Source organism: Lytechinus variegatus, chromosome 5 (assembly GCF_018143015.1).
Source record: "Lytechinus variegatus isolate NC3 chromosome 5, Lvar_3.0, whole genome shotgun sequence".
NCBI lineage: Eukaryota > Metazoa > Echinodermata > Echinoidea > Temnopleuroida > Toxopneustidae > Lytechinus > Lytechinus variegatus.
In genome coordinates, this window is record NC_054744.1 from 26,054,634 (window position 1) to 26,065,805 (window position 11,172).

Consider the following 11,172-nt stretch of genomic DNA (forward strand, 5'->3'; position numbering starts at 1 on the left):
AACGGAATATATTACTAATATGCCATGTATGTGGTGAATGTTGTATTCTGATATTCAAAATGGCTGCCAAAGGCCCTAAAAGTATTATACAGAAATGAGAAATGGGAGAAAAGAAATCACAAGAGTGAGCGCTAAAATGCATATATATGTGATAAATTAATTGGATACTGTCTAAAAACTTATTTTCTTACGAAATATATCATTCAGGTTTTAAGTTTGTGTTAAATATTGTATTTCGACTTTCAAAATGGCCGCCATCGACATTAACCGTATTATGTACAATGCAAAGTGGGAAACCAATATTCACAGGAGTGAGCACCATAAATGCACGTAATAGTGATCTATGAGTAAAATATTGTCTGAAAGCATAATTTCTATTAAGATATATCATTTATTCTGCCAGTTAGGTGATAAATACGGTTATTTTTAAGTTAAAATGGCCGCTACAGTCCCTTACGGTATTATACACAATATGAATGGGAACAAATCATTTGAACAGAATTTGGCTTTGCTTGGTCAAATGGTGATGTATGAGTGGAACGTTGTCTGAAAACATTATTTATAACAAAATATATCATATCTTATGTAATTTAGGTGATAAATACTGTATTTCAACATTCAAAATGGCTGCCATATGCCCTTTTTGTGAACGTGATTTGTCTCCACCCAAAATGTATATTATACGATAAGTTCCTATGGTGGCCATTTTCAATTTAAAAATGCAGCATTTATCACCTTAATTACACAACATTATGATATATCTAGTTAGAAACCATGGTTTTAGACAATTATTCACCTTTACATCACAATTCACAATTATATGCAATATGTAGAGTCAAGCAAAGCCAAATTCTGTCAAAATTATATGTCCCATGTTACAATGTACACAATACTTTTAGGACCTATGGCAGCCATTTTGGATTTCAAAGTACACCATTTATTACCTCCACCATGTCCACGACCCATATGTGATGTATTTAGTTAGAAATAATGTTTAAGACAATATCTTTACCCATATATGCATTTTATGATTCTCACTCTTGTGGAAATTAGTTTCCCTGTTCGCATGTTACATAATTTAGTTAGGGCTTGTAGAGGTTATTTTGAATGTCAAAATACAGTATTTATCAATTATATGAAATAAGAAATGCGATGATTAAAAAAAAATGTTTTCAAACAACGTTTTACTCATACAACAGGATTATATGGATGTCATAGTCAAGCAAATCCAAATTCGTACAAAATTATATGTCCCAATTCACATTGTAGATAATACTGTTAGGGCCTATAGGGGCCATTTTGAATTTCATAATACAGTATTTATCTCATGCATGACAAAAAGAAATGATATGTCTTGCTATAAAACATGTTGTCAGACAATATTTTACTCATAGATCACAATTACATGCATTTTATGTTTCTTACTCGTGTGAAAATTAGTTTCTCTATTCGCATTGTACATGATGAAGATAGGGGCTATGGCGGCCATTTTGAATTTCAAAATACAGCATTTACCACATAAATGGCATATTTACAACTATGTTTTTAGTCAGTATTCCACTCGTTTATCTTAATAATATGCATTTTAATGCTCAATCTTCTCATTTTTTTGGCCCCGGCCATTAAATTGCCATTGTACATAATACTCTTTGGGGCAGTGGCGGCTATTTTAGATATCGAAATACATCAATGTTCCCATATTTGACATAATAAGTAATATATCTCATTAGTAATGATGATTTGCATATATTACTTCGTTCATACATCGCGATTTTTGCAATTTAGTGCTCATTTTTGTGAAAATTAGTTTTCCCTATTCATATTGTACATGATAGTGTATAGAATGGCCTATGGCGGCCATTTTGAATATCAGGAAGATAAATATTTTGTCAAAAATTATTTTTTAAGATTGTATTTCACTCCTGCCACACAATTTCATGCATTTCACAGCCAATGTGCGGACAATTTTATGAATTTCATGAGTAATTTGCATATTTTGGCGGCCATATTGGATTTTGCCAATTTGCGGAAAATGCTCAAGGTTACACGAGTGGCATCATTCAGATTCGTAATCAGCACCCTCGAATTGACAAGAAACCATAAAAAAATATTTTATATATAAAAAAAACAAGGTTTGGTCAATTTCCTATGGGGCCTATCCTGGACTATGCGCCCGATCAGGTTTGAGTTAAACCATTTGAAGGTAGTTTCAAATTCACTGACCTAGGCCTTTGTGATTTTGGACTAGAGTTTTCTTTTAAATGAGAGGCCTGTATAAACTTAGAGATGCATTTTGGGGGTAAAGGTGGGAACAGGACTATTGTACACAATTCCTATGTACTGAATCCGATTAGAATACCCATAATTTCTCATGTTTTGTCCACCTAAATAAACAAAATGCCTACCAAATCTACCAGTTATGATTTTCTTTCTACAAGAATCAATCTTCTAATATTGGCTCTCAATGCAAAATCCTTCACTCATAGGGTGTATCACTTGTGAATTAAAAAAAGTATAATTAATCATGCACACTTATGCAGATTTTACAATATCATGATATAACTTGACTAATTCAGCTCACATGTTTATTATTTTTGGTACAGATGACCGTTCAGCATTATGAGTAACCTTCCGGCCCTAAAATATAATATCACAATCAATACTAATGTGGTTTATTTATTTATTCAATATTATTATTTCAATAGGGGGCCCTTTCAGCAAAAGCTGGTATCAAAAGGGGTCCTAAAAGCATAAAAACAAGACATGTATATACAAGTGGTAAAACATACAAGGTAAAACAAGATAAAAACATTATATATATCATACATATTAGAACACAGAAAGGCATGCAAAATTAAGTCATTAAAATATTTGTGGCACAGGAATCATTGACATTTTAACATTTGCTCGACATTATATATGATTTGAGTTCTTTTTTAAAACTAGAGAGGGTGGATAGGGTTTTTAAATGAAGGGGCAAGGAATTGAACGTTGATATTGAGGAAATAATGAATGAGCATTTATAGTATTCAGTATTGCATTTTTGGACATCGAGTTGTAGATTGGAGGCGGATCTTCTATTTACGTTATGTTTTTCGGATACTAATTTAAAATTTTCATTAAAAAAGTCGGAAGATAAATTATTTAAGCTCTTAAATATAAATATACATCGAAAATACATTACTCTTTGGGGATAGGAGAACCATTCAAGTTTTTTTTAAATAACTGATCAGACGGGGTGAGGACGTTTGCTTTGAGTATTATTCTGGCAGCACGTTTCTGAAGTTTTATTATTTGATTTGTTTGTGTGATAAATCTTAAACCCCATACCTCACAACAATAGTCAATTTAACTTTGGATTAAACAGTTATAGATTAGTTTTGCAGTGGTAACATCAATGAATGGATTAGCCCTTTTCAGTATGGCGAGAGCAGCACATACTTTTTTACTAACGTGTTCTACATGATCATGTCAAAGAAGTTTATCGTCTATTATGACACCTAAACACTTAGTGGAGTGAACCTTATTTATTACTTTACCATTAAACGTGATAGAGAAATCTGAATCTGAATTATTATATCTGTTCATTCTTTGTCTTGATCCCAGAATCATCATATTTGTCTTTTCGACACTGAGAATTAACTTATTTAATTTTAACCATTGGTTTAAAGCATTTACATCTTCTTGTAAAGCCAATTTCATAGTATCTATATCGGATCCTGATAAAAATAATGTTGTGTCGTCGGCATACATTGTAACTTGACCATTCTTTATTACATTCGGCAGGTCGTTAATAAGTACTAGAAAGATTAGCGGACCTAATATGGATCCTTGTGGTACTCCGATAGACACACTTGCTTTCTCAGAAATAGACTTGTTATATTGAACACATTGCAATCTCATGTTGAGATAAGAGTTAAACCATCTAAGTGTTTTATCGGAACAGCCAATACGCTGGAGCTTATTTAGCAGTACATTCGTGTTAACAGAGTCAAATGCACGTCTAAGATCAATAAAAACAGCGCACATAAGCTGACCAGTGATCCGTCATTGAAGCTAAAGCGGCTGCGGTTGAGTGACCCGGTCGGAAACCGAATTGTACTTTACTCAAGATTGACTTTTTGGTGAGATAATCGTAGAATTGTTGATGGGCAAGTCTTTCAATTATTTTGCTTATCGTGGGGAGAATTGAAATTGGGCGATAGTTACTTAAATTTGAAGTGTCACCTTTTTTATAAATGGGTAAGACGTTTGCGCATTTCCATTCATCAGGGTAGGTGCTCTCCAAAAAGGATTGATTGATGAAATTTGTAATGTAAGGTAGAACAGTTTGAATTGAAATCTTTAACGATTTCGCTCCGATGCCATCCAAACCGCACGCTTTAGATTCTTTTAACAAATTGAAAACCTTCTTTACCATATCTTCATTTACGAGTGAGAAATTAAACGTATCTTCTGGTGGTATTGAATTACACGCTATGTTATCATTCTGGTTATTACAGTGTATATCATTACTAGTTGTATTTATATTGATAAAATAATTCTTAAAAGCACAAGCAATTTCCATTTCGTCTTCAACCATCTCGCCTTCTATACATGTATTTAACTGGTTTGGTAATTTCTGTTGACTTTTTGGAATTAGGTTTCTGAGACATTTCCACATATTTTTGGGATTATTTCTGTTCAATTTGATTTCATTCATTATGTACGAACGCTTTTCATTTCTTATCAATGTATTAACTTCGTTTCTCACTTTTTTTAATTCAGTCCAAGTACTCTCCGTTTTGGTTTTAATTGCTTTGACATGAAGGAGATCCCTTTTTGTCAAAATTCTTCTGACCTGTCTGATGTCAGATGTTATCCATGGCAGGCTTTCATTACGTACTCTTATCAACTTGATAGGTGCAATTTTATCTATGATGTTCTGGTATAGTCTTTCCAGGCATTCCAACTGCGATTCACATTCGTTGGATCTAAACAATCATCAAAGTTTACATTAAGAAATTCTTCATTAAAATTGTTTGGAGTAACATTTTTGAAATACCGTATTTGTAATGTTCTCCCAGCTTTTCTGACCTTGATAATATGCTTGCGTCTTATAGCAAATACCATACTGTGGTTTTCTAATGCGAAATCAACTAGATTCCACAACAATGGCGTACCATGGGTCACGGCTAGAAGGGTGGCAACAGCAAATTTATTTTTAGTCGCTTAAGCCCCAGTCACATATGGACCCCGGACCATCCCGGATCTGATCCGGGGTGGTCCGGGGAGCGATCCGTGTTGGCGCCTTGGGCATCCTTGGAGGTCCGGGGCGGTCCGTGTTGGTCCTTGAACATCCGGGAGGCCAACACGGCAGTTTTTGACTGTCAAAAACATCCGGCGTCATCCGGGTTGGCAAAGCCATCCGGGATGGTCCGTGTGGCTACCGTGTAGGTCAGTGTGGCTGACGTGTAGGTCCGTGTAGCTGCCGTGTAGGTCCGTGTGGCTGCCTGGAGTATCCTTGGCAGTCCGTGTTCTTCTTTCCCATCAAATCTTTACAACGCTATTTACTTTATGAACTTTTCAGTAGTTGTTAAACAGTGCTTAATTTATTTATGATTAAATGGATGATTAAATGATTCAGGATATTTTCTTACGCTTTGGAGATTGGCCCCAACCTAATATTTGTAAACTTAGTGCATATATGAATAATTCGTTTTCTCTTTTTTTTTCTAATATTTACCCCAACTTTGTCTGTTATTATTATTTCACATTTCATTTTTTAAAATATGTTATATGTATATGTTATGTACCTGTTACATCGAAATTGTACATTAAGTTTTATACTACTGCCCTTCATCGACAGTTATGTGTCATGACCTTGGCCTATCTTAATTTTCATTATGTTTTCTATTGAATTGGAAAATTTATTTCCTTTATTGTGATTTCAATAAAGTGATATCAAATCAGTGGCGTACCTAGGATTTTCCACAGGGGGGGGGGCAAAATCGTACGCCAAAAAATTTGACAAGCCAAAAAATAAAAATAAAAAACGGTTTGCAATCACAAATAAAGGATTTCGTACCCGAAAAAAATTGACAAGCAAAAAAAAGGGGTTTTCAATCACAAATTGGAAGTTTTGAGTTTTGATATCTTTTTAAAAAACATCATAATATAATGTTGCGACAAGGATAAGAAAAAATGAAACAAATGAATAAATAAATAAATAAATAAATGGATATCAGCTCATTATTATGAGCAGATTTCAATTTGCCGTGCTGGTCAATACAGCTGCCGTGTTGATCCTTGAGCTGACGTGTTGATCCTTGAGCTGACGTGTGGGTCCGTGTAGCTGACGTGCTGATCCGTGTAGCTGACGTGTTGGTCCGTGTTGCTGACGTGTAGGTCCGTGTTGCTGACGTGTTGGTCCTTGTGGCTGACGTGTTGGTCCGTGTTGCTGACGTGTTGGTCCGTGTAGCTGACGTGTTGGTCCGTGTTGCTGACGTGTCGGTCCGTGTTGCTGACGTGTTGGTCCGTGTTGACGACGTGCTCTGCCGGCATGGTCCGTGTACATGGTGTAGATCCATGTGAAGCTGCCGTGTTGATGCCGTGTTTACAGTCATCCGGGGCAAAACTATCCCGGACCTCCCCGGATCATGCCGGCATTGCCGTGTTGATCCGTGTCTATATGTGACTGGGGCTTTAGATGGCGCACGAAGCGTGCTCGATTGTCAGGTATACCGACCTAATAGATACATTTTAAGGACTGTGCCATTAAGGAGATATGTATCTCACTGAGAAAATAATGCGACCGAAAAGCGCGAACTATTTTTTTATTCAGGCATAAAATGGGGACATTTTAAGCAAATTTTGTAATCATGTAATCATGATATTATCTGTCTCACTAAACAAACAATGCGAGCGCGAACTGATTTTTTTGTACCCGAAAACAGGGACTTTTCAGGACTATTTTTTAATGAATTCATAAAGATCATGTAGTCATCTAATGCGAGCGTCAATCGCTTGCTGATTGTTTTTAGAACGCCATCCCAACACATTAAGCGCTTTTCGTAGTCATTCTGATCATAACTAGATATGTATCTAACTAATCAAATATTGGGAGCGCAAAGCGCGAGCTTAATTCTTTTGAAATTCAGACCTGAAGAGGGGCACGCTGAGGCTTGTTCGTAGAAATTTCACTAAAATCATACGCATTTCACCATGGACCTATTACGGAATAAGGTCCATGGTTAAATGAAGGCCACTGATTCGTGCATGACGTGACAAAGACCTGGAATCGTATGACCTGGATTTGTCTGACTTTAATTTCTTAATCAGATTCCTGTCCGATTAGTTTAACGAAGAACTTGCTACATGTATTTTTCACATTAGTGAAGTTGAAATCTTCACTCCAAGCAACAATGTTTATCGTACAGATCATAATGACGGGTATGGTGGAGTCCTCCTAGGCATCTCCTCCTTATCAGGGGAGCGTTTCATGAAAGGACTTGTCGGACGTTTTATCCGACAAGTCCCATTTTATCCGACAGTTACCATAGGAACAGTGCCTCTCGGCCAATCATAATCAAGGAAAGATGTCATATCTGACAACTTGTCAGACAAAAATGTTGATGAAACGGTCCCCAGTCATGCCAGGTGCAGGTATCTAGTGAAGCAGAAGTGGTTGCCGCAAAGACAGTGAGTAGAAACAAACACAACAATGTTGGTGCTGTTTATCGACCTCCGAACACCAAGCAACCTTACATGGACAGCATCAACTAGCTCATCTTGGACCTGTGCATGTCCGATCCTCGCACAGCGGTGGGGATCGGATGTGATATGAATCTTCCTGATATAAACTGGGAGACAGAAGAGGTTACATCCCATCAATATAGGCAGTCCTTAAGTGAGGCATTCTTGCAGACCCTAGCAAACGCAGAACTTAGCCAGATTGTCAACTTTCCCACTCGAATATATGACACTAAGCTTGACGTGATCATTACAAATCGTCCAACACTGGTTAGACAGTGTATACCTATGCCGGGACTAAGAGACCATGTTAGGGAATCTATGAATAATCAGTCGGGAGATATTCCTCTGGAAGAATGCTGACCTTGATGGTCTCCGTGCAGTTGCTGAAACATGTGCGGATAACTTTGTGGCTTCTCATGATACAGCGTCCGCAGTGGATATTCTTTCTAACGAAATCCAACAAGCTCTGAACAAGGTTCTCAGGGACCATGTGCCAAGCAAGATGACTTCGACCAGGTAAAATCAGTGATGGTTCAACACTGCTACCAAATTCATGTGTCGCAAAAAGATGCAGAAAGAGTTCCGTTTAGACTATTAAGTCAAAATACCAAGCGTAAGTCCCAAATACGGGTGCTTCATTTGCCGAAAATCAAGTTGCGCAAGATTTTTTTAGTTGCGTTTGATCGCAACTCTTTATGCAACGGGCCCCAGAGCATATGGTAGTGCTTCAACTGCGGCAAGTAAAGTTTGGAACCGATACAATAGTATAAAGAAAAAAAACATTAGTAGACAAGCCTACAACAAGTACCTTGCTGACCTGATTGACAATGATCCAGACTGTAACAAGCATTTTGGAGCTCCTATGAAAGCCATTAATGGATCACATGGGTGTGACACCATCGCAAATATTTTGAACATACAGTTTGTCTCAGTATTCACACTGGCGATGATGACAAAGATCTGCCAGACCTGAGATTTAGTTTTAACCCAAGCAGACATGGATAACATTTCAGTTGGCCAAGCAGGTGTGAAAAATTCCCGAAGAAGATGACACCGCATAAAGCTACTGGGCCAGATGACATCTCTGCTAGCCTGCTCAAAGAGACTGCTGATCAGATCTCGCCTGCCGTTAGTTTGCTTTTTCAGACCTCCCTTCTTCAAAGCGAACTCCCATCTTATTGGAAGTAAGCCTGTGTTGTACCCATCCACAGGAAAGAGAGCAAGTCATCTCCAGCAAACTACAGACCAATCTCACTGATGGCAATCTTTTCAAAGCTGTGTGAACATCTATTGCATTGTGCTGTACTGTCATCTATCATCTTATCAGCCACAACCTCTTGTCAGATTCAGATTCACAACATGGGTTCAGGAAGCGAAGGTCATGTGAAACGCAGCTAATCTTAGTCATCGGTGAACTCGAAAAAGGACTGGATGACAAAAAGCAGATAGAGTGCATCTTGCAAGACTTTACCAAAGCTTTCGACAAAGTTTCTCATCAGCGACTCCTTCTCAAAGCTGACCACCATGGTATACGTGACTCTACTCTGCTCACACATAAAACGAGTCCTTCTCAATGGGCTCATAACATGTTCGTGAGGGACACCTTTCTTGGGTAATAGTGGGCACCAATTCGAGAAAGTGAATTTGCAAGAAGGCAAGGGGGTACTTGTTCACACATAAAACGGGTCCTGAGCTGAAAGGGGCACAGCAGGGGCCACAGAAGCGGGTGGACTGGGGGGGGGGGTACTGAAGGCCCCCCCCCACACTTGTTTTCCAAAACCATGTACAAAATCGTAAAAATGACCATACGATTGTGATTTTTTGCATGGTCAGCCCCCCCCCTCACATTTGGCTAGCCCCCCCCCCCACTTTTAAAACTGTTCCACATCCCCTGCACAGAACACGTTCATGGGGGGGGGGGGCATTTTTCGGTAAAAATTGGCAAAGATTTAAAAAATGGCACTTTCTAACACATAAATCGGAACCTTCTCAGGTGAAAGGGGCACAGAACACGTTCGAGAGGCGGCATTTTGCTTTAACAAATTGGCACTTATGCGATAAAAAGGAAATAGTAACATCTAAAACGGGTCCTCCTCAGCTAAAAGGGGAACAGTACACGTTCGTGAGGGGGGCATTTTCCTTGTGTAAAAAATGGCACTCTTTCAGTGCTTCAAAAAGTGGGGAGGGCACTGTGCCTCCCCCCAGGATCCCCGCTCCTGATGAGGATCCATACCTTGACTAACAATATTGTTCGTGCGCCTTTATTATGTTTAAATATGCATTCATGTGGGTAGAAGGCGCTTTTCTATTTCACACTTTTTAAAAAATACTTTTTTTGACTGAAAATTTGTATGTTATCTCTGAAAAATTATTTTTTGTTTCAACGTTGAAATAAGTTTGGTGGGATTAGGTGATATGCAATGGGTCATCAATATATGGCACCATCGCAAAGTCTGACTCATTCATAATCGGCTTTAGGGTGGTGGCTCAACTTACCCCACCTTCGGACTTCACTTACTGGTGTATAGATAAATGGGGGGGGGGCACTTTCCCATACGTCCAAAGTTCAATGATCAATAGAAAAGATGAAAAAAAAGGAATAGGAAAGTGGTGAAATATGATATTATTGTTTTATGGGGGAGGGGGGATACATTACAAAATTAGATTTGCATGTCAAAGTTTTTGCTCGTCTGCGCGACCTTTAGCAGTTCTGCCCAAGATACCCTACGCCATGCCGTGCCCTTAGAAAATTGGCACATAGAGCACTGCTATAGGCTTCCATCAACTCTGACGTCAGACACTTTGTTTGCAAAAGGCAGTTTTAACCTACTACTCGGAACTAGTGCAAGAAAACTCATTACCTTTATTACATAATAGAGCCCAACTCGTGGACCTCTACAACATTTCGACAACAGACGATTTAAAAAATAGTTGTTTTGTTTCAGTTATTCATTAACTTATTCATACAGATTAACACGCGCATACCCTTGGGAACAGATACCATGTCCTTGTTGAATAGATACGTAGATTAAGTAATACTGTGTCTTTCCAATGTGGACATTTTCATGATTTTGACAGAATTTCTTATTTCTGTATTGGACCTACTCAAGTAAAAGTGTCACGGTTTTTTAATGATCTTTTACCCGTAACAAAACGGTAAGTAATGATTATGAATGATCTCTACTATATGTTCTCTGGCAATGGAATGAGAAGTGTTGTTTGATTCATGTAGCTCGATAGTAACAATCTATTGTCATCAGACATTTTTAAGCTGCAACAGCAATATGTCATGATTTAATTATTCAGGTCACATCGTTTTCCTAAGGGACGAAACAAAATACGTCATAAGGGAACGAAACCACATTGGTGAACGAGATTATTGTTCTTATTTCAAATTAAAATTCAGCGATATTCTAGCACACTGTGAGAAATTGTGTG